The sequence below is a fragment of the Triticum aestivum genome, chromosome 3A, assembly GCF_018294505.1.
Source record: "Triticum aestivum cultivar Chinese Spring chromosome 3A, IWGSC CS RefSeq v2.1, whole genome shotgun sequence".
Classification (NCBI taxonomy): Eukaryota; Viridiplantae; Streptophyta; class Magnoliopsida; order Poales; family Poaceae; genus Triticum; species Triticum aestivum.
Genome location: NC_057800.1, coordinates 15268249 through 15291560, shown reverse-complemented (window position 1 = coordinate 15291560; position 23312 = coordinate 15268249).

Below are 23312 nucleotides of genomic sequence, written 5' to 3'. Positions count from 1 at the left end.
TCCACCGCACCAAGGGCCATGACCTCCAGAGCTGCAAGAAGGTCGAGCAGCTTGTCCAACAGCAAAAGGCTGAATACGAGCGACGCGACAAGGAGAGGGCCCAAGGAGGCGCTGGAGAATCCGGCAATAAGCGCGCCGGCCGGGGAGGACGCCGCGGCAAGGCCAAGCAGCGGCAAGGAGACAGACCTCCCCGCTGCCGCGACAAGGATGAAGATGACGACGACGACGAAGACATGGATGGTGTCGAGACCAGTGAGCAGGAGTTCCAGAAAGTCACAGAGGTCTGGTGCGTTGACGGCGGTGCTTCTCTGCATACTTCGCACCGCCAACTCAAGCAGTGGGTGCGGGAAGTCAATGCGGTGGAACCACCTGTCGAGTCACGCAAGCTTCTGAAATGGTCCAGCACGCCTATCATCTTTGATATTAAGGACCACCCTGATCGCACAACTGCGGTCGGGTGCTTGCCGATGTTGGTTTCACCAACTATCCGCAACCTCAAGGTCACTAAGATGCTAGTTGACGGCGGGGCCGGCTTGAACCTGATCTCCTCCGCTGTACTCCAGAAACTCCAGATCACTGACAGCGAGCTTGAAGAGACCGGCACATTCCAAGGAATCAACCCAGGAAGGAGCAAGCCGAAGGGGAAGGTCACGTTGCCAGTAACATTTGGCAGCAAGGTGAACTTCAGGACTGAGAGGGTCACTTTTGACGTTGCCGATTTTCCATTGCCTTACAATGGGATACTCGGCCGTCCAGCACTCGCCAAGTTCATGGCAGCCTCTCACTACGCATTCAACATGCTGAAGATGCCAGGCCCGATAAGCGTCATCTTTGTCCCTGGCGACAAGAAGGATGCTCTTATCTGCGCCGACAAGATCTACCGAGAAGCGGCAGCCGCAACAGATCGCAAGTCACCTGCCATTGAAGCTCCCAGGGGGAAGAAGAAGACCAAGTCCGGCAAGAGTTCTGATGCCCACTCCGGCAAGTGCACCTCTTCGGAGTGCTGCGCTGCCGTCGAGGACGCACCATCGAGCTCCACCGGCAAGTGTAAGAAGACAATGGCAGCTCCGCCAGAGACCAAGAAGGTGTCCGCCAAGGAGGACGGCACTGGTGGTACCTTCACCATCAGTGCCACTCTCGACCCTAAATAGGAAAGCGCGCTCATTGCTTTCCTGCGGGCGAACGTCGACGTGTTTGCGTGGCAACCGTCTGACATCCCCGGTGTACCCAGGAAAGTAATTGAGCACCATCTTGCCGTTTGTCCTCATGTGCGGCCCGTCAAGCAGAAGGTCAGGAAGCAAGCAGTGGAGCGCCAAGAATTCATCGCAGAAGAGATCAAGAAGTTGGAAGCAGCAGGCCTTGTCAGAGGAGTGCTCCATCCTATGTGGTTGGCCAATCCTGTAGTCGTGCGCAAGGCAAACGGGAAATGGAGACTTTGTATCGACTTTACCGATGTTAACAAAGCTTGTCCCAAAGACCCATTTCCTTTGCCGCGCATTGACCAGATTGTTGACTCCATGGCCGGATGTGACTTGCTTTCATTTCTTGACGCATACTCAGGATACCATCAGATCTTCATGGCAGAAGAGGATGAGGAGAAGACCGCATTCATCACTCCATGTGGCACGTACTGTTTCATACGGATGCCTTTCGGTTTAAAAAATGCTGGTTCAACATTTGCAAGGGTAGTCCATGTCGCTCTTGAGCCACAAATACACAGAAATGTGGAAGCCTACATGGATGACATAGTGGTCAAGAGCAAGGACAAGGCAACTCTGATTCAAGATTTAGACGAGACCTTTGCAAATCTGCGCAAGATCAGCCTCAAGCTCAACCCCGAGAAGTGTGTGCTTGGAGTCCCCTCCGGCAAGCTTCTCGAGCTCTTCGTGTCTCAGCGGGGAATCGAAACCAATCCCGACAAGATCAAGGCCATTGAGCAAATTGAAGCACCAAAGCGCGTCAAGGATGTACAAAGACTTGCCGGTTGCGTGGCTGCTCTCAGCAGGTTTATCTCTAGGTCTGCTGAGCGTGCCCTGCCATTTTTTAAAATATTGAAAAAGGCAGGTCCAATGAAATGAACTCCAGAAGCGGAGGCTGCGCTACAAGACTTGAAGAGATACATGTCCTCCACTCCAACACTTGCCGCACCTAAGCCACAAGAGAAGTTGCTGCTGTATATAGCGGCAACCAATCAAGTGGTTAGTGCTGCGTTAGTAGCAGAGAGGGAGGCAGATGACGAGCCAGCAGCCACGGCAGGCGCATCCAGCGACAAGCAGGGGGCTTCCCCGACAAGCTCTGGTCCCGACAAGGATGGATCTGCGCAGACGCGCGAGGAGATACAGAAGAGAATGGTACAGCGCCCAGTTTACTTTGTCAGTTCCCTTCTGCAGGGGGCTAGGTCAAGGTACTCTGGCGTGCAGAAATTGCTTTTCGGCCTTCTCATGGCCTCGAGAAAGCTGCGCCATTACTTCCAAGCACATGAGATCACAGTTGTCACTAGTTTTCCGCTGAAGAGGATACTACAGAATCCAGAAGCGACAGGCAGGATTGTTGAGTGGGCACTGGAACTGTCAAGCTTTGGCCTCAAGTTTGAGAGTAGTTCAACTATCCAAGGCAGAGCATTGGCAGAATTCGTAGCAGAATGGACGCCAACACCAGATGAAGAAATTACAGAAACGAGCATCCCCGTCGAGGAAGCAAGCAAAGAGTGGCTGATGTACTTTGATGGTGCCTTTTCGTTGCAAGGCGCCGGCGCTGGCGTGCTGCTTGTCGCACCCACCGGAGAGCACCTCAAGTGCGTAGTCCAGATGCACTTTCCCAAGGAGCAAGCAACAAACAATACTGCAGAGTATGAAGGCTTGCTTGCCGGTCTCAGGATCGCGGCAGACCTTGGGATCAAGAAGCTCATTGTCAGGGGTGACTTGCAGCTTGTCGTCCGCCAAGTGAACAAGAGCTATCAGAGTCCGTTGATGGAAGCCTACGTCAACGAAGTGAGAAAGCTAGAAGAGCACTTTGACGGCCTACAGATGGAGCATGTTCCAAGAGCTCAGAACACCATTGCCGATGGCCTATCAAAGTGCGCCGCACTTAAGTTACCTGTGGAACCAGGGATCTTTGTGCTCAAGCTGACTCAACCGTCTGTAACACCATCAACTGGACAGAGCAAGAAGAGGAAGTTGATTTCTGGTGACTATTTTTCGGCAGAGCTTCCCGAAGCCGCCGCCAAGAAGGTCCCCAAGATCAACGCTAAGAGCGCTGAGGAGCAGTCTGCTCCAGCAAGGCCAAGGGTTTGTTCCGTTGAAGTAGAAGCTCCCGACAAGTTTTGCTCCGGCAAGCTTGCCGGGGAACGTCAAGCTCCGGTAGTGCCGCAGGTTCTCGCCGTAGAAGCGGATGTTCCCGCAGCAGCAGATTTGCCTTTAGTCCTTGTTGTCGAGCCACAAGCTCCAGCATGGACACAGCAGATTGTCTGTTTCCTTCAGACAGGAGAACTTCCCGAAGAGCAAGAAGAAGCGGAAAGAGTAGCCCGGCGGTCAAGTATGTACCAGTTTGTCGACAACACACTGTACAGAAGAAGGCTCAACGGTGTGAAATTGAAGTGTATTTACCGGGAAGACGGACAAAAGCTGTTGGCAGAGATACATGGAGGCATATGTGGTCACCACATTGGTGCAAGAGCACTTGCCGGCAAAGCATTCCGGCAAGGTTTCTTTTGGCCGACAGCCCTCCAAGATGCAACTGCACAAGTAACCAAGTGTGAAGCGTGTCAGTTCCATTCCAAGCAGATACACCAACCAACTCAAGCTCTCCAGACGATCCCTTTATCCTGGCCATTTTTGGTCTGGGGGCTCGACATCCTCGGCCCCTTTCCCCGAGCAGTCGGGGGCTTTGAGTACTTGTATGTTGCAATCGACAAGTTCACAAAGTGGCCGGAAGTGGAAGCAGTGAGGAAGGTGACAGCACAATCAGCAGTCAAGTTCTTCAGGTCGATTGTTTGCCGCTTTGGGATCCCTAACAGGATAATCACCGACAACGGTACGCAATTCACGAGCCGCACCTTCATGCAGTACGTCCAAGATCTTGGCGCCAAGGTCTGCTTCGCTTCTGTTGCTCACCCGAGAAGCAACGGTCAAGCGAAGAGGGCAAATGCTGAAGTGCTGCGTGGGCTCAAGACCAGGACTTTCGACAGGCTGCACAAGTGCGGAAGAAACTGGATCGAGGAGCTGCCGGTGGTTCTTTGGTCGATCAAGACGACGCCAAATCGAGCCACTGGCCAGACACCTTTCGCTCTAGTCTATGGAGCAGAGGTAGTTCTCCCCATGGAACTCGTATACGGGTCACCTCGAGTGCTCGCTTATGATGAGCTTGAGCAAGAGGAGCTGCGACAAGATGACGCGCTAATCCTTGAGGAAGACCGTCTTCAGGCTGTTGTACGAGCTGCTCGCTACCAGCAAGCTTTGCGCCGCTACCATAGCCGCAAAGTTAACGCCAGAAGTCTCGAGGAAGGCGACCTTGTTCTTCGGCGTGTTCAGTCCGCCAAGAATTCCAACAAGTTGACGCCAAAGTGGGAAGGCCCTTACCGGGTGAAACGAGTCACAAGGCCTGGCGCTGTCCACCTTGAGACCGAAGATAGCTTTCCGGTGAGCAATTCCTGGAACATTGAGCATCTTCGTAAGTTTTACCCGTAAGGCGCGGTTGCCGGAACCTGTTCCGGCAACCACCTTTTGTACAAGTCTTGCCGCTGTTGCATGTAATCCTTTGTACAAAGCCGGGCGCAGACCCCGTGCATAAGTAAAGCTCATATGCTCCGCACATCTTGTCAATTTCATGCTTTCTATTTTTTGCATATGTGATCTGACACTTTGTGTAGCACCTACTCCCTGGTAACCAATAACGAGCCGTAAGGCTCCTTATCTTTATTTTCTCCTCTTTCTTTTTTCTCAAAGAAAGGAAGGTTCCCTCGCCCACAAGTTTGCCGGGGGGAAAGGAGAAGATAATAGTATGGACCAGGCGTCGTTCAAGAAAGTTTCGCCTTACCGGGAAGCAAGCAACAGAAAAGCTAAGTTGCTAAAGTTTGAGCAATCAGATTTTTTAAATTTTTAAGTTATCTCCCTTGAACGACCGCACTTTGTATGGAAAAACAATGCGCGGAGGAACCAACTCGTAGCTAGTTGCGCCCTTACTTTGTTTCGAGTCCGCTCAACAACTTAAGTGAGCTGCGACTAGTTGCGACAAGGTTTCTTGTCGGTAGCGGCACCGCCAGCAGGCTGCTGACGTCCCGCACTCAGCGCTCGCGGCTAAGGTGCCTGCACCGGCAAGTTCCCTAAAAGCATAGGGCAAAAACATACAAAGGGAGGAATCAAGTAAAGGGAATAACATTGCAATCATTACCCGGAATAGAGTTATATTACAAGGTAGCTTGTCGCGGCTCTAACAGATTGTTCTCATAACATGACCAGCAGCGACAAGAAAAGAAGAAAACGGGCGGCCTAGTCTACGCGATCGCCGTCAATCCTCTTGATCCTGCTCACCATGTCCACAATGGGTGCGACAAGGGTCTTGAGCGCCTCCAGATCAGCATCCGGGGCAGGGTCTTGAGGACGTTGGTGAGGTTGAGGCTCGGGTTGCGGAAGGCCACCTTCACCAACACCTTTTGAAGAGCTCCCGCGCAGATCTTGCGCGACTCGTCGGCCAGCTGCTTTGGGATCTTCTCCCGGAGCCGCTGGAGGGCCGTCGCCACGCCTTTGAAGAACAAGGTGAGCTTGGCGCTGGGTTGGAGGTTCTCATCAGAGGGATACCCGAGATCCTCCACCCCTAGCTGCGCCAGCTCCCTATCGATATCTGCGGCAGCTTTCACGAGACCCTCCGTCCAGTGCTCCACATTCTCCCTAAAAGCATTCTGGGCGGCGGCAGCACTCGCCAGCAGCGCCTTGTCGGCCTTGATCTCCTCCTTCAAGGCCACCTCCTGCTCCCTGGCGCCGTCCAGCGTCTTGGTCAAAGTGGTCAGCTTCAACTCAAGATCTGTGTTGGAGTCCTTGGGGGCGCTAAGTTCTTTGCCCTTCTCGGCGAGACGAACCTCCAGCTCTGAGTTGCTGTGGGTGTCCTTCTCCCGCTCACGCTTGAGCGCGGCAAGCTCTTCACCACTCGCCTTGAGATCGGCCTCCAGCTGCGCCACCTTCGTCTCCAGCTCCTTCTTGGCGGCCTCGGCAACTGCGGCAGCATCCTCTTCTTGCTTAAGGGCTCCGCCAAATTTTTGCTCACGCGCGGCAAGCTCCTCCTCGTGGCTGTCGAGGTTAACTTTCCGCTGCACCAGCTCGCCCTCCTGCGCAGACAGCTTCTCAGCGGCAAGCCGCTGTTGCTCTTCAACTTCGGCCTTCTCGAGGAAGAAGGCCTTCTGCTCTTCGGTGAGTTGCTCCCGCTCCTCTGCTAGGGACCGGAGAGCTTCCTGGTTGAGATCCCGGAGCTCCTCCGCACGCTTCTCGATGTTCGCTCCCGCCTTCGCGACAAGCGCCTCGCGGGATTCCAGCTTGGCTTGCCGCGCGTGGTAGAGCGACAACAGCTTCCGCAGCAGCCGCTCCTCCTCAGGCTCGCCGCTGCTGCTGCTCGGCGCATCAACTAGCGTCAGCCCAGCGGAGGTGAGCACCTCTCCATCAAAGCTCTCTCCCTCGACCGGCGCCCTGGAGCTTGACGCCCAAGGGAGGTTGATGAAGATGCCATCGCCGGCCTTCAAGTAGACGCCTGGCTAGGGCTCTTCGGAGCCTGGCGCTGCGGCAGCGGCGGACAGGTCGGCGGTCGACGAAGCGCCTGGCGCTCCTGCGGCCTCAGGGCCGTCAGTGCAATCGCCAGACCCCTCGCCAGCTGCTGCGGCAGCAGCTTTGGCGGCCTCGTCGCCGGCGGGATCATCAGCGCCGGCTGCTTCTTCAGTGGCAGCGGCGTCGTCGGCAACAACCTCGGTCTCCATCGGCTCCGCAGCAGATGGGTCTGATGGCCGGAAAAGTGAGAAAAGTCAAGCAAATACCCAAAAAGAAGAAGAACCCAAGGGAAGCTTTGAAGAGAAGATTACCTGTACTGGGTTCGGCAGTCGTAGTCTCCGCCGCCGGGGGGACGCTATTGCTGTCCCTTGCCGGAGGACTCTCCCTTGGCATTTCGGGGGCAGCCTCCGGGCGCTCCTGGTGGGGCTGCTCTGCTCCTACACAAACCAACAGTCAGATGTCAGCAAAGAAAGAGTACCCATGCGCGCCTAACAGCGGAAAGCGATCCATATACATACGCTGGGGGCTGCTCTGGAGAACAGTTGCCGGTTCCGGCAAGGTTGTCTCGGACGCACCCCCTGCTGTCGCGGTGGGTTCGTCCTCGATGACAATCACCGGGACCTTGGCTCTCTTCGCTGCTTCTGGGCCAGAGTCCTAAAAAGGAATAAGTTCAGAGTAAAGCAAATGAGATACAAGACAAAACAACAAGAATTGAAGAACTACAAGTACAACAATAGAATCTTACTCTTCTTCTTCCTCGTCGGAGCTGAACGCGGAGAAGTCGAAGTCCGGCTCACGTCCGGCGCGAGGAGGTGGAGGAGTAGTTTCCCTTGGCCGCTTGGCGGGAACAGTGGCGGTGGTCTGAGACGACCCCACTTCGGCTGCCGCCGCGGCGTGAGAAGCGGCAGGAGCAGAAGCGGTGGTCCGGGTGGACCCCGCTCCAGTTGCCGCAGCAGCATGAGGTGCTCCCGCGGCAACAGTGCTTGCCGCTGTGGAGCGTGTCGCGCGGCGCGGCGACCGTTGACTCGCCCGCCGCCCCGCTACATCCCCGGCCTTGCATAGACGCCTTCTTGGTGGGGATGGAGGCTCTGCTTGCGGCGAGCTGCCTGAAGATGAGGAGGAAGAGGAGTTGATCTCTAGTGAGCCGCTCGTATCCTTGGCGGGCTCGCTTGACTCGACGTCATGCCCGGCAAGCTCTTTCTCGCCGACGAGCTCCTCTCGCTCGGCACGGCTTGCCGCCTCTGCTGCCTCTGCCTCCTCCACGGTGAATCCAAATTCGCCCGCGGCTGCGGCTGCCGCCGCCTCTTCCAGCCTAGTGGCGATGCGTGTCATCTCTGCATCGGTGGTGTCGTGGGTGAGGCTATTCTTTTCGTCGGATTGGACCGGCACTTCTACCAAGCCGTCAAAGAACTCCTGCACGACGTCGTCTGCAGGCTCTTGCCAAGTTGGGACAATTCCATGCGAATCGCACAGCGGCATCATTGCACGGATGCGGTCGAGCGCGGAGTTGTTGCACAGCGGAACGACACCCTTCGGCAACCTGAACACTTCGGGATGTTGAGGGTCGTACTTGAACAGCTCCTGGAGAATCGCGTTAAGCTCCTGAATAGTGAAGTTGAAGTTGAGGCCCGGACGCAGCCTCATGATATCCGCCGCATTCTTGAATTCCCAGGCGGGTCTCCTTCGTTCCTGCAGGGGGCGATGCGGCGGCAAAGAAAATCTGCGCCAACAACGCCTACAGTGAGCCCGGCAAGCCTGAGGCGTTGGATCCGGGTGACGGCAATCTTCAGCCTATCATCTTCCGGGGCCACGTCACTCCAATCGCTGCCGCGTGCTACTGGGGCTTGGCGCCGGGCGGTAAACGGCTGCGGGTTCTCCTCGACAATCCAGTACCAGTCTGCTCTCCATTCATCCCACTTGCCGCGGAACTCTCCCTCCAGATAAGTCTCCTTCTTGCCGGCCCTCAAGATCCAGGCGATTCCGCCGGATAAAGGCTCTCCTCTCTCTACTCGGGGCATAAAGAAGTGGCGAAAAAGGGCTACATTGGGATAGACTCCGACAAAGTTTTCGCAGAGATGTGCGAAAACTGCCATGGTCAGAACAACATTGGGGGTGAAGTCAAGGAGGCGGAACCCGTAGGTGTTCATAATATCGCAGAAAAACTCAGAGAAAGGCGGGCAGAGCCCGTAGTAGAAGAACAAGGCGAAGAAAGGATATCCATTTGGAGCCATTTTCCAAGCGGCGGCTGGAAGTACCTTCGTGCGCGGATGCGCTCGCGTCTCCGTCGACCAGAAGAGGTAGTAATTCTCCCTCAGCTCCCTCGCGGCGAGCTTGGGGAGGAAGATTTCCCGCTCCTTTCGCAGCGCCGCAAGCCGCTGCGCCTCGGTCGACTTCACAACCTTCCCTTTGTCGGCTCTCGGAGCCATGGCGGAAGTGGTGGAGGAGGTCGATGGCGTTGGTGGTGCTGGTGGCGATGGGGGGCGGGGCGCTGCTCTCTTTCAGCTTTGGGAAGACGAGGGAGCGGCGGAGATTTCCGAGATTGGAGTAGCAACCGGCGAATGGGCGAACTACCCCTGTTTCCCATGCTTATAAAGAGGACAAATACGGCATAACCCAGGCCGCGCGTGCCCGTGCCCTGTTTTGGGCCTGGCCCAACAGCGCTTGGCACCGTGTATGGCCCAGGCCTGGGGGCTCCTGTCGGTGTACTAGAGTAGGGGTACCCTAGTATCCCGAACTTGTGCACGGGCAGTCGCAGCATCCCGCGGCAAGGCTTGCTGGGTGACCGCCAAGGTCCTCCGTGGTTCCTTTGGAGCCATTCAAGGACAAAGTATCCAAGCCAAGGAGACAAGACCCCGGCAAGAGGAGCTTGCCGGGAAGGCCAACCAAGGCATCTCAAGGAACTTGCCGCGACGCGCCACGCGTCCCGGCAAGGCTCGGTGAGCGACAAGCTCCCGGACGCGACAAGACAACGACCGCGGCAAGGCGCTTACCGCGGCAAGCCACCACTCTGTGCCCGCGCTCCAGCACATCCACCAACGTGTCGCTCTGGGACCCTTCCAGGCGTACGTGGTGGGAGGCTGTGCAGCCAGCGGTGCGCGGTGGCAAGCGGCACTGACAAGATTGCCATCGTGGCGAGCGGTGGCGTCCCTGACGGTCCCTTTTGCACTATTTAGGCGACGCAGATGGGCATTTAATGCCCTGGTCCCCTGCCGTCAGGGTTAGGTATGATACACTGTAGCAGGTAGCTGTACCAACCGCAACACCTTTCCATTTTTACCCTTGTCTATGTTGCCACCTGTCGGTGACCCCTTGAGCATATAAAAGGAGGCCCATGTGCAACATAGAGGGGAGGAGGCGGGAGGAAGAGAACACTCACGCTCGGTCTCGTTGGCTGCTGGGGTGTACTGTAGCACTCCGCGCTCCCGAGCAAGAACTCAATACAAACCACAAAGCAGGAGTAGGGTTTTACGCATCCGTGCGTCCCGAACCTGGGTAAACTGCTCGTGTGCTTCGCCTCGATCCGCTCTTCGTGCGACCCTCGCCCCGCCGAACCGAAAGGGACTCGGTCCGCCGGTCCCATAGGTGCTTGTGGATTAGTCCCCCGACAATTAATGATGATAATCACACTTCTATTTATTTACAACTCAGTGATTACAACTCGATACTAGAACAAAGTATGACTCTATATGAATGCCTCCGGCGGTGTACCGGGAAGGGTAATGAATCAAGAGTGACATGTATGATAAATTATGCATGGTGGCTTTGCGACAAATACGATGTCAACTACATGGTCATGCAAAGCAATATGACAACGATGAAGCGTGTCATAAATGAAACAGTGGAAAGTTGCATGGCAATATATCTCGGAATGGCTATGGAAATGCCATAATAGGTAGGTATGGTGGCTGTTTTGAGGAAGATATAAGGAGGTTTATGTGTGATAGAGCGTATCATATCACGGGGTTTGGATGCACCGGCGAAGTTTGCACCAACTCTCAAGGTGAGAAAGGGCAATGCACGGTACTGAAGAGGCTAGCAATGATGGAAGGGTGAGATTGCGTATAATCCATGGACTCAACATTAGTCATAAAGAATTCACATACTTATTGAAAAAATCTACAAGTCATCAAAAACCAAGCACTACACGCATACTCCTAGGGGGATAGATTGGTAGGAAAAGACCATCGCTCGTCCCCGACCGCCACTCATAAGGAAGACAATCTAAGAACACCTCATGTTTCAAATTTGTTACACAACGGTTACCATACATGCATGCTACTGGACTTGCAAACTTCAACACAAGTATTTCTCAAATTCACAAATACTCAACTAGCACAACTGTAATATCACCACCTTTATATCTCAAATAAATTATCAAGTATCAAACTTCTCATAGTATTCAATGCACTTTCTATGATAATTTTTATTATACCCAACTTGGATGCCTATCATATTAGGACTAGTTTCATAACCAAAGAAAATTACCATGCTGTTCTAAGGGACTCTCAAAATGATATAAGTGAAGCATGAGAGATCAATAATTTCTATAAAAAACCACCACCGTGCTCTAAAAGATATAAGTGAAGCACTAGAGCAAAATTATCTAGCTGAAAAGATATAAGTGAAGCACATAGAGTATTCTAATAAATTCTAATTCATGTGTGTATCTCCAAAAAGGTGTGTACAGCAAGGATGATTGTGCTAAACCAAAAAGCAAAGACTCAAATCATACAAGACGCTCCAAGCAAAACACATATCATGTGGTGAATAAAAATATAGCCTCAACTAAAGTTACCGATAGAAGAAGACGAAAGAGGGGATGCCTTCCGGGGCATCCCCAAGCTTAGGCTTTTGGTTGTCCTTGAATTTTACCTTGGGGTACCATGGGCATCCCCAAGCTTAGGCTCTTGCCACTCCTTGTTCCTTTATACATCAAATCTTTACCCAAAACTTGAAAACTTCACAACACAAAACTTAAATAGAAAATCTCATGAGCTCCGTTAGTAAAAGAAAACAAACCACCACTTAAGGTACTGTTATGAAATCATTCTTTATTTATTTTGGTGTTAAACCTACTCTATTCCAACTTCTCTATGGTACATAACCTCCGATACTAGCCATAGATTCATCAAAATAAGCAAACAACACGCAAAAAACAGAATCTGTCAAAAACAGAACAACCTGTAGTAATCTGTAGGTTTCGAATACTTGTGTAACCCCAAAAATTCTAAAATAAATTTATGGACGTGAGGAATTTATATGTTAAACATCTGCAAACAGAATAAACTTAATCGCACTCCCCAGTAAAAGATGGCACCAAATATCGTGAGCGCTAAAGTTTCTGTTTTTTACAGCAAGATCGCAAAGACTTTCCCCAAGTCTTCCCAAAGGTTCTACTTGGAACAAACACTAATTAAAAGCATAAAACCACATCTAAACATACGCTAGACTAATTATTTATTACTAAACAGAACCAAAAAGCAAGGAACAAAAATAAAATTGGGTTGCCTCCCAACAAGCGCTATCGTTTAACGCCCCTAGCTAGGCATAAAAGCAAGAATAGATCTAGGTATTATAATCTTTGGTATGCAATCCATAAGTGGCTCTCATAATAGATTCATAAGGTAATTTAATTTTATTTCTAGGAAAGTGTTCCATGCCTTTCCTTAACAGAATTTGGAATATAATATTCCCTTGCTTCATATCAATAATTGCACCAATCGTTCTAAGGAAAGGCCTACCAAGAATAATAGGACATGTAGGATTGCAATCAGTATCAAGAACAATGAAATCTACAGGGACATAATTCCTATTTTCAACAATAAGAACATCATTAATCCTTCCCATAGGTTTTTTAATAGTGGAATCCGCAAGGTGCAAGTTTAAAGAACAATCATCAAACTAACGGAAACCTAACACATCACACAAAGTTTTTGGAATCGTGGAAATGCTAGAACCCAAATCACATAAAGCATAGCATTCATGATCTTTAATTTTCATTTTAATAGTGGATTCCCACTCACCATAAAGTTTTCTAGGGATAGAAACTTCCAATTCAAGTTTTTCTTCATAAGATTGCATTAAAGCATCAACGATATGTTTAGTAAAAGCTTTATTTTGATTATAAGCATGTGGACAATTTAGCACGGATTGCAACAAGGAAATTCAATCTATTAAAGAAAAATTATCCTAATTAAATTCCTAGAAATCAAAAATAGTGGGTTCATTGCTATGTAAATTTTTGACCTCTTCAATCCCACTTTTATCAATTTTTGCATCAAGATCTAAAAACTCTGAATCATTGGGATGCCTTTTAACTAAAGTTGACTCATCTCCAGTCCCATCATTATCAAGATTCATATTCCAAAGCAAAGATTTAATAGGAGAAACATCAATCACTTTTAGATCTTCATCCTTATTATCATCAAAACTAGAAGAACACGCTTTCACAAAGCAACCTTTTTTAGCATGCATCCTAGCGGTTCTTTCTTTGCACTCATTAATGGAAATTCTCATAACTTTGATAGACTCATTGATATCATGCTTAGGTGGAATAGATCTAAGTTTCAAAGAATCAACATCAAGAGAAATTCTATCCACGTTCCTAGCCAACTCATCAATCTTAGACAATTTTTCTTCAATCAAGGTATTGAAACTCTTTTGCGAACTAATAAATTCTTTGATATTAGATTCAAAATCAGAGGGCATCTTATTATAATTTCCATAAGAATTGTTGTAGGAATTACCATAATTATTAGAGGAATTACTAGGAAATGGCCTAGGATTAAAATTACCTCTATACGCATTATTACCAAAATTGTTCCTACCAACAAAATTCACATCCATAGATTCATTATTATTCTCAATCAAAGTAGACAAAGGCATATCATCAGGATCAGAAGAAACACTCTTATTAGCAAACAATTTCATAAGTTCATCCATCTTTCCACTCAAAACATTAATTTCTTCTATAGCATGCACCTTTTTACTAGTAGATCTTTCAGTGTGCCATTGAGAATAATTAACCATAATATTATCTAGGAGTTTAATAGCTTCTCCTAAGGTGATTTCCATAAAAGTGCCTCCCGCGGCCAAATCTAAAAGATTTCTAGAAGCAAAATTCAATCCAGCATAATTTTTTTGTATAATCATCCAAAGATTCAAACCATGAGTAGGTTACATATCATTAATTTCATCCTCTCCCAAGCTTGTGCAACATGTTCAAGATCAAGTTGCTTAAAATTCATAATATCGTTTCTAAGAGAGATGATCTTAGCAGGAGGAAAATACTTAGAGATAAAAGCATCTTTGCACTTATTTGAATCGATACTATTTTTAGGCAAAGACGAAAACAAAGTTTTAGCACGATCTCTAAGTGAAAACGGGAATAGCTTCAATTTAACAATATCATTATCCACATCTTTCTTCTTTTGCATATCACACAAATCAACAAAGTTGTTCAGATGGGTAGCGGCAACTTCACTAGGAAGGCCGGAAAACGGATCTTTCATAACAAGATTCAGCAAAGCGGCATTAATTTCACAAGATTCAGAATCGGTAAGAGGAGCAATCGGATTGCTAATAAAATCATTATTGTTGGTATTGAAAAATCACACACTTTAGTATTATCTTGAGCCATCGTGACAAACAATCCAACACACAAGAACACAAGAGGTGATAACCCACAAGTATAGGGGATCACAACAGTTTTTGAGGGTAGAGTATTCAACCCAAATTTATTGATTCAACACAAGGGGAGCCAAAGAATATTCTCAAGTATTAGCAGCTGAGTTGTCAATTCAACCACACCTGGAAACTTAATATCTACAGCAAAGTGTTTAGTAGCAAAGTAATATGATAGTAGTGTGCTACCTCTTGAGCACTGAGTTGGTTTTCCCTTGAACAGGAAAGGGTGATGCAGTAGAGCAACGTAAGTATTTCCCTCAGTTTTTGAGAACCAAGGTATCAATCCAGTAGGAGGCCACGCACGAGTCCTCGCACCTACACAAACAAATAAACTCCTCGCAACCAACGCGATAAAGGGGTTGTCAATCCCTTCACGTAACCTACGAGAGTGAGATGTGATAGATATGATAAGATAATATTTTTGGTATTTTTATGATAAATATAAATAAGGATGCAAGTTAAATAAATGGCAAAGGAAATAACTAAGTATAAGAAGATTAATATGATGTAAAATAGACTCGGGGGCCATAGGTTTCACTAGAGGCTTCTCTCGAAAGCATAAGTATTATGGTGGGTGAACAAATTACTGTTGAGCAATTGACAGAATTGAGCATAGTTATGAGAATATCTAGGTATGATCATGTATATAGGCATCACGTCCAAGACAAGTAGACCGACTCCTGCCTGCATCTACTACTATTACTCCACACATCGACCGCTATCCAGCATGCATCTAGAGTATTAAGTTCAAGAGAACAGAGTAACGCTTTAAGCAAGATGACACGATGTAGAGGGATAAACTCATGCAATATGATATAAACCCCATCTCGTTATCCTCGATGGCAACAATACAATACGTGCCTTGCTACCCCTACTGTCACTGGGAAAGGACACCGCAAGATTGAACCCAAAGCTAAGCACTTCTGTCATTGCAACAAAGATCAATCTAGTAGGCCAAACCAAACTGATAATTCGAAGCGACTTGCAAACGTAACCAATCATACATAAAATAATTCAGAGAAGATTCAAATATTGTTCATAGATAAACTTGATCATAAACCCACAATTCATCGGTCTCAATAAACACACCGCAAAAGAAGATTACATCGAATAGATCTCCACAAGAGAGGGGGAGAACTTTGTATTGAGATCCAAAAAGAGAGAAGAAGCCATCTAGCTAATAACTATGGACCCGTAGGTCTGAAGTAAACTACTCACACTTCATCGGAGAGGCTATGGTGTTGATGTATAAGCCCTCCGTGATCGATACCCCCTCCGGTGGAGCTCCGGAAAAGGCCCCAAGATGGGATCTCGTGGATACAGAAAGTTATAGCGGTGGAATTAGGGGTTTGGCTCCGTATCTAGTAGTTTGGGGGTACGTAGGTATATATAGGAGGAAGGAGTATGTCGGTTGAGCAACGCTGGCGCCACGAGGGTGGAGGGCGCGCCTGGGGGGGGGGGGTAGGCGCGCCCCCTACCTCGTGCCTTCCTCGTTGATTGCTTGACGTAGGGTCCAAGTACTCTGGATCATGTTTGTTCCAAAAATCACGTTCCCGAAGGTTTCATTCCGTTTGGACTCCGTTTGATATTCTTTTTCTGCGAAACTCTGAAATAGGCAAAAAAACAATTCTGGGCTGGGCCTCCGGTTAATAGGTTAGTCCCAAATATAATATAAAAGTGTATAATAAAGCCCAATAATGTCCAAAACAAGATATAATATAGCATGGAACAATCAAAAATTATAGATATGTTGGAGACGTATCAAGCATCCCCAAGCTTAATTCCTGCTCGTCCTCGAGTAGGTAATTGATAAAAACATAATTTTTGATGTGGAATGCTACTTGGCATAATTTCAATGAAATTCTCTTAATTGTGGTATGAATATTCAGATCCGAAAGATTCAAGACAAAAGTTCAATATTGACATAGAAATAATAATACTTCGAGCATACTAACTAAGCAATTATGTTTCTTCAAAATAACATGGCCAAAGAAAATTATCCCTACAAAATCATATAGTCTGGCTATGCTCCATCTTCACCACATAAAGTATTTAAATCATGCACAACCCCGATGACAAGCCAAGCAATTTTTTCATACTTTTAGTGTTCTCAAACTTTTTCGATCTTCACGCAATACATGAGCGTGAGCCATGCACATAGCACTATAGGTGGAATAGAATGGTGGTTGTGGAGAAGACAAAAGGGGGAAGATAGTCTCACATCAACTAGGCGTATCAACGGGCTATGGAGATGCCCATTAATAGATATCAAGGTGAGTGAGTAGGGATTGCCATGCAACAGATGCACTAGAGCTATAAGTATATGAAATCTCAACAAAAAGAACTAAGTGGGCGTGCATCCAACTCGCTTGCTCACGAAGACCTAGGGCATTTTGAGGAAGCCCATCATTGGAATATACAAGCAAAGTTCTATAATGAAAAATTCCCACTAGTATATGAAAGTGATAACATAGCTACTTTGAAGCACAAGTGTGGTAAAAGGATAGTAGCATTGTCCCTTCTCTCTTTTTCTCTCATTTTTTTATTTGGGCATTTTCTATTTTTTATGGCCTCTTTTTTTAGTCGGGAGTCTCATACCGACTTGTGGGGGAATCATAGTCTCCATCATCCTTTCCTCACTTGGGACAATGCTCTAAAAATGATGATCATCATACTTTTTTATTTACTTACAACTCAACAATTACAACTCAATACTTAGAACAAAATACGACTCTATGTGAATGCCTCCGGCGGTGTACCGGGATATGCAATGAATCAAGAGTGACATGTATGAAATAATTATGAACGGTGGCTTTGCCATGAATACAATGTCAACTACATGATCACGCAAAGCAATATGACAATGATGGAGCGTGTCATAGTAAACGGAACGGTGGTAAGTTGCATGCCAATATATCTCGGAATGGCTATGGAAATGCCATGATAGGTAGGTATGGTGAATGTTTTGAGGAAGGTATATGGTGGGTGTATGATACCGGCGAAAGGTGCGCGGTATTAGAGAGGCTAGCAATGGTGGAAGGGTGAGAGTGCGTATGATCCATGGACTCAACATTAGTCATAAAGAACTCATATACTTATTGCAAAAATCTACAAGTTATCAAAGCAAAGTATTACACGCATGCTCCTAGGGGGATATATTGGTAGGAAAAGACCATCACTCATCCCCGACCGCCACTCATAAGGAAGACAATCAATAAATACATCATGCTCTGACTTCTTAACATAACGGTTCACCATACGTGCATGCTACGGGAATCACAAACTTCAACACAAGCATTTCTCAAATTCACAACTACTCAACTAGCACGACTCTAATATCACCATCTCCATATCTCAAAACAATTATCAAGTTTCAAACTTCTCATAGTATTCCACACACTCATAAGAAAATTTTATTATTAATCTTGAATGCCTAACATAATTAAAGCGAATTACCATGCTGTTTTGTAGGACTCACAAAATAATCTAAGTGAAGCATGAGAGAACTATGGTTTCTATAAAAAAATCTACCAACATACTCTAAAAGATATAAGTGAAGCACTAGAGCAAAAACTATATAACTCAAAAGATATAAGTGAAGCACATAGAGTATTCTAACAATTTCCGAATCATGAGTGTCTCTCTCAAAAAGGTGTGTGAAGCAATGATGATTGTGGAAAAATAACAAATAAAGACTCAAATAATACAAGACGCTCCAAGCAAAACACATATCATGTGGTAAATAAAAATATAGCTCCAAGTAAAGTTACCGATAGAAGTAGACGAAAGAGGAGATGCCTTCCGGATCATCCCCAAGCTTTGGCTTTCAGGTGTCCTTAGATTATCTTGGGGTTCCATGAGTATCCCCAAGCTTAGGCTCTTTCCACTCCTTGTTCCATAATCCATAAAATCTTTTACCCAAAACTTGAAAACTTCACAACACAAAACTTAAAGTAGAAAATCTCGTGAGCTCCGTTAGCGAAAGAAAACAAAACACCACTTCAAGGTACTGTAATGAACTCATTCATTATTTATATTTGTATTAAAACTACTGTATTCCAACTTCTCTATGGTTTATAAACTATTTTACTAGCCATAGACTCATTAAAATAAGCAAACAACACACGAAAAACAGAATCTGTCAAAAACAGAACAGTCTGTAGTAATCTGTAGCTAACGCAAGATCTGGAACCCAAACAATTCTAAACTAAATTGCTTGACGTGAGTAATTGATCTATTAATCATCTTCAAAAAGAATTAACTAAATAGCACTTTCAAAATAAAAATGGCAGCAGTTCTCGTGAGCGCTAAAGTTTCTGTTTTTTACAGCAAGATTAAAAAGACTTTCCCCAAGTCTTCCCAACGGTTCTACTTGGAAGAAACACTAATTAAACACAAAAAACACAACCAAAACAGAGGCTAGAGAAATTATTTATTACTAAACATGAGCAAAAGGCAAGGAATAAAAATAAAATTGGGTTGCCTCCCAACAAGCGCTATCATTTAACGCCCTTAGCTAGGCATAAAAGCGAAGATAGATCTAGGTATCTTTAGTTGGTAATTCTTTAATGAGACATCTATCACCTTTAGGAGTTTCTTTCCTTTTATAAATAATCAAACTTCTAGGCACAAAATCGAAAAAATCATTAGTAGCAAATGGTTCCTTAATGATAGTAAAAATATTAGGATGAATACTTATAGATTTGAGATCCGCAGTTTCTTTGCTAGAGGATTCACCCTTATTTTTAGGAATATACATAAGCTTGGAAATTTTAGTTGGAGGACTTGGGGTATTCTTTACGGAAGAAAAAGGGGTTCCCAAGTTGGTAACGATACCCTCAAGTTTATCGATTCTAATGGAATCATGATTTATTCTTTCATTAACTATGGGTTCCTTCTCCTTAATATTTTCCAGAGTGACTCCTACTTTAGATACATATTGAGTAATTTGGTTGTGGATCTTTTTATCGAAATTTTCAATTAACTCTACGGTAGCAACTTTATTTTCAACAATTTCAAGTTTTTGCATTACATGCTCCAAAGTTAACATAGTTCCATTAACCAAAAGAGGGGGTGAGCCAAACAAATATATCATAGCATTATAGGAATCAAAAGTGTGGCTACCCAAGAAGTTCCCTCCGGTAATGGTATCAAGGACATATCTGTGCCAAGGAATAGCACCAACATAAAAATTGCGAAGAAGAATAGAACTAGATTGCTTCCTGGTAGACCTATTTTGAGCATTGCAAATTCTATACCAAGCGTCTTTTAGGTTTTCTCCTTCCCTTTTCTTAAAATTAAGAACTTAATTTTCAGGAGACAACGGAGAAGATAGGGGACAAGCCATAACGAGAAGCAAGCAATCCGGCACACAAGAAAACAAGAAACGGGTAAAAAGAGGCGAATAGAGAAAGAGAGGGAGGATGGAGAGAGAGAGAGGGCGAATAAAACGGCAAGGGTGAAGTGGGGGAGAGGAAAACAAGAGGCAAATGGCAAATAATGTAATGCGGGAGATAAGGGTTTGTGATGGGTACTTGGTATGTTGACTTTTGCGTAGACTCCCCGACAATGGCGCCAGAATTCCTTCTTGCTACCTCTTGAGCACTGCGTTGGTTTTCCCTTAAAGAGGAAAGGGTGATGCAGTAGAGCAGCATAAGTATTTTCCTCAGTTTTTCAGAACCAAGGTATCAAACCAGTAGGAGGCCACGCACGAGTCCCTCGCACCTACATAAACAAATAAACTCCTCGCAACCAACGCGATAAAGGGGTTGTCAATCCCTTCACGGTCACCTACGAGAGTGAGATCTGATAGATATGATAAGATAATATTTTTGGTATTTTTATGATAAATATAAATAAAGATGCAAGTAAAATAAATGGCAAAGGAAATAACTAAGTATAGGAAGATTAATATGATGGAAAATAAACATGGGGCCATAGGTTTCTCGAGAGCATAAGTATTATGGTCGGTGAAAAAATTAATGTTGAGCAATTGACAGAATTGAGCATAGTTATGAGAATATCTAGGTATGCTCATGTATATAGGCATCACGTCCAAGACAAGTAGACCGACTCATGCCTGCATCTCCTACTATTACTCCACACATCAACCGCTATCCAGCATGCATCTAGAGTATTAAGTTCAAGAGAATAGAGTAACGCTTTAAGCAAGATGACATGATGTAGAGGGATAAACTCATGCAATATGATATAAACCCCATCTTGTTATCCTCAATGGCAACAATACAATACGTGCCTTGCTGCCCCTACTGTCACTGGGAAAGGACACCGCAAGATTGAACCCAAAGCTAAGCACTTCTCCCATTGCAAGAAAGATAAATCTAGTAGGACAAACCAAACTAATAATTCGAAGAGACTTGCAAAGATAACTAATCATAAATAAAAGAATTCAGAGAAGATTCAAATATTGTTCATAGATAAACTTGATCATAAACCCACAATTCATCGGTCTCAACAAACACACCTCAAAAGAAGATTACATCGAATCGATCTCCACAAGAGAGGGGGAGAACTTTGTATTGAGATCCAAAAAGAGAGAAGAAGCCATCTAGCTAATAACTATGGACCTGTAGGTCTGAAGTAAACTACTCAGACTTCGTCGGAGAGGCTTTGGTGTTGATGTAGAAGCCCTCCGTGATTGATACCCCCTCCGGCGGAGCTCCGGAAAAGGCCCCAAGATGGGATCTCGTGGATACAGAAAGTTACGATGGTGGAATTAGGTTTTTGGCTCCATATGTGGTAGTTTGGGGTATGTAGGTATATATAGGAGGAAGGAGTACATCGGTGGAGCAACGTGGGCCCCACGAGGGTGGAGGGCGCGCCTGGGGGGTAGGCACGCCCCCTACCTCGTGACTTCCCTGTTGATTTCTTGACGTAGGGTCCAAGTCCTCTAGATCATGTTCGTTCCGAAAATCACGTTCCCGAAGGTTTTATTCTGTTTGGACTCCGTTTGATATTCTTTTTCCAGAAACTCTGAAATAGGCAAAAAAACAACAATTCTGGGCTGGGCCTCCGGTTAATAGGTTAGTCCCAAAAATAATATAAAAGTGTATAATAAAGCCCAATAATGTCCAAAACAGGATATAATATAGCATGGAACAATCAAAAATTATAGATACGTTGGAGACATATCATAGTGGTAACGGTGGTAAAAGGTAACGGTAGCAAAAGTAATATTTTTGGTGTTTTGTAGTGATGATAACAATAGCAATGAAAAAGTAAATAAGCAAAGAACAATATATGGAAAGCTCGTAGGCAATGGATCGGTGATAGAGAATTATGCCGGATGCGATCGATCATGTAACAATCATAACCTAGGGTGACACAGAACTAGCTCCAATTAATCAATGTAATGTAGGCATGTATTCCGAATATAGTCATACATGCTTATGGAAAAAACTTGCATGACATATTTTGTCCTACCCTCCCGTGACAACGGGGTCCTATTGGAAACTAAGGGATATTAAGGCCTCCTTTGAATAGAGTACTGTACCAAAGCATGAACACATAGTGAATACATGAACTCCTCAAACTACGGTCATCACCGAGAGTGGTCCCGATTATTGTCACTTCGGGGTTGCCGGATCATAACACATAGTAGGTGACTATAGACTTGCAAGATAGGATCAAGAACTCTCATATATTGATGAAAACATAATAGGTTCAGTGAAATCATGGCACTCGGGCCCTAGTGACAAGCATTAAGCATAGCAAAGTCATAGCAACATTAATCTCAGAACATAGTGGATACTAGGGATCAAACCCTACCAAAACTAACTCATTACATGATAAATCCCATCCAACCCATCACCGTCCAGCAAGCCTATGATGAAATTACTCACGCACGATGGTGAGCATCATGAAATTGGTGATGGAGGATGGTTGATGATGATGATGGCGACGGATTGCCCTCTCCAGCGCCCCGAACGGACTCTAGATCAGCCCTCCCGAGAGAGTTTAGGGCTTGGCGGCGGCTCCGTATTGTAAAACACGATGAATCCTTCTCCCTGGTTTTTTTCTCCCCGAAAGTGAATATATGGAGTCAGGGTTGAGGTCGGTGGAGCGTCGGGGGGCCCACGAGGCAGGGGGCGCGCCCAGGGGGTAAGGCGTGCTCCCACCCTCGTGGACAGGTGGAAGCCCCCCTGACGTGGATCTTCCTTCCAGTATTTTTTTATATATTCCAAACTAATTCTCCGTTGATTTTTAGGTCATTCTGAGAACTTTTATTTCTGCACAAAAATAACACCATGGCAATTCTGCTGAAAATAGCGTTAGTCCGGGTTAGTTCCATTCAAATCATGCAAGTTAGAGTCCAAAACAAGGGCAAAAGTGTTTGGAAAAGTAGATACGACGGAGACGTATCAACTCCCCAAGCTTAAACCTTTGCTTGTCCTGAAGCAATTCAGTTGATAAACTGAAAGTGATAAAGAAAAACTTTTACAAACTCTGTTTGTTCTTGTTGTTGTAAATATGTAAGGGCATCATTCAAGTTTTCAGCAAAGATTATGAACTAACCATATTCACAATAACATTTAGGTCTCATGTTTACTCATATCAATGACATAATAAAATAGCGAGCAATAATAATAAATCTCGGATGACAACACTTTCTCAAAACTATCATGATATGATATAACATGATGGTATCTCGCTAGCCCTTTCTGATACCGCAAAACATAAATGCAGAGCACCTTTAAAGATCAAGGACTTACTAGATATTGCAATTCAAGGTAAAAGAGATCCAATCAAGTCATACTCAATGTAAACTAACAGTAATGAATGCAAATGACAGCAGTGCTCTCCAGCTGGTGCTTTTTAATAAGAGGATGATGACTTAGCATAAAAGTAAATAGATAG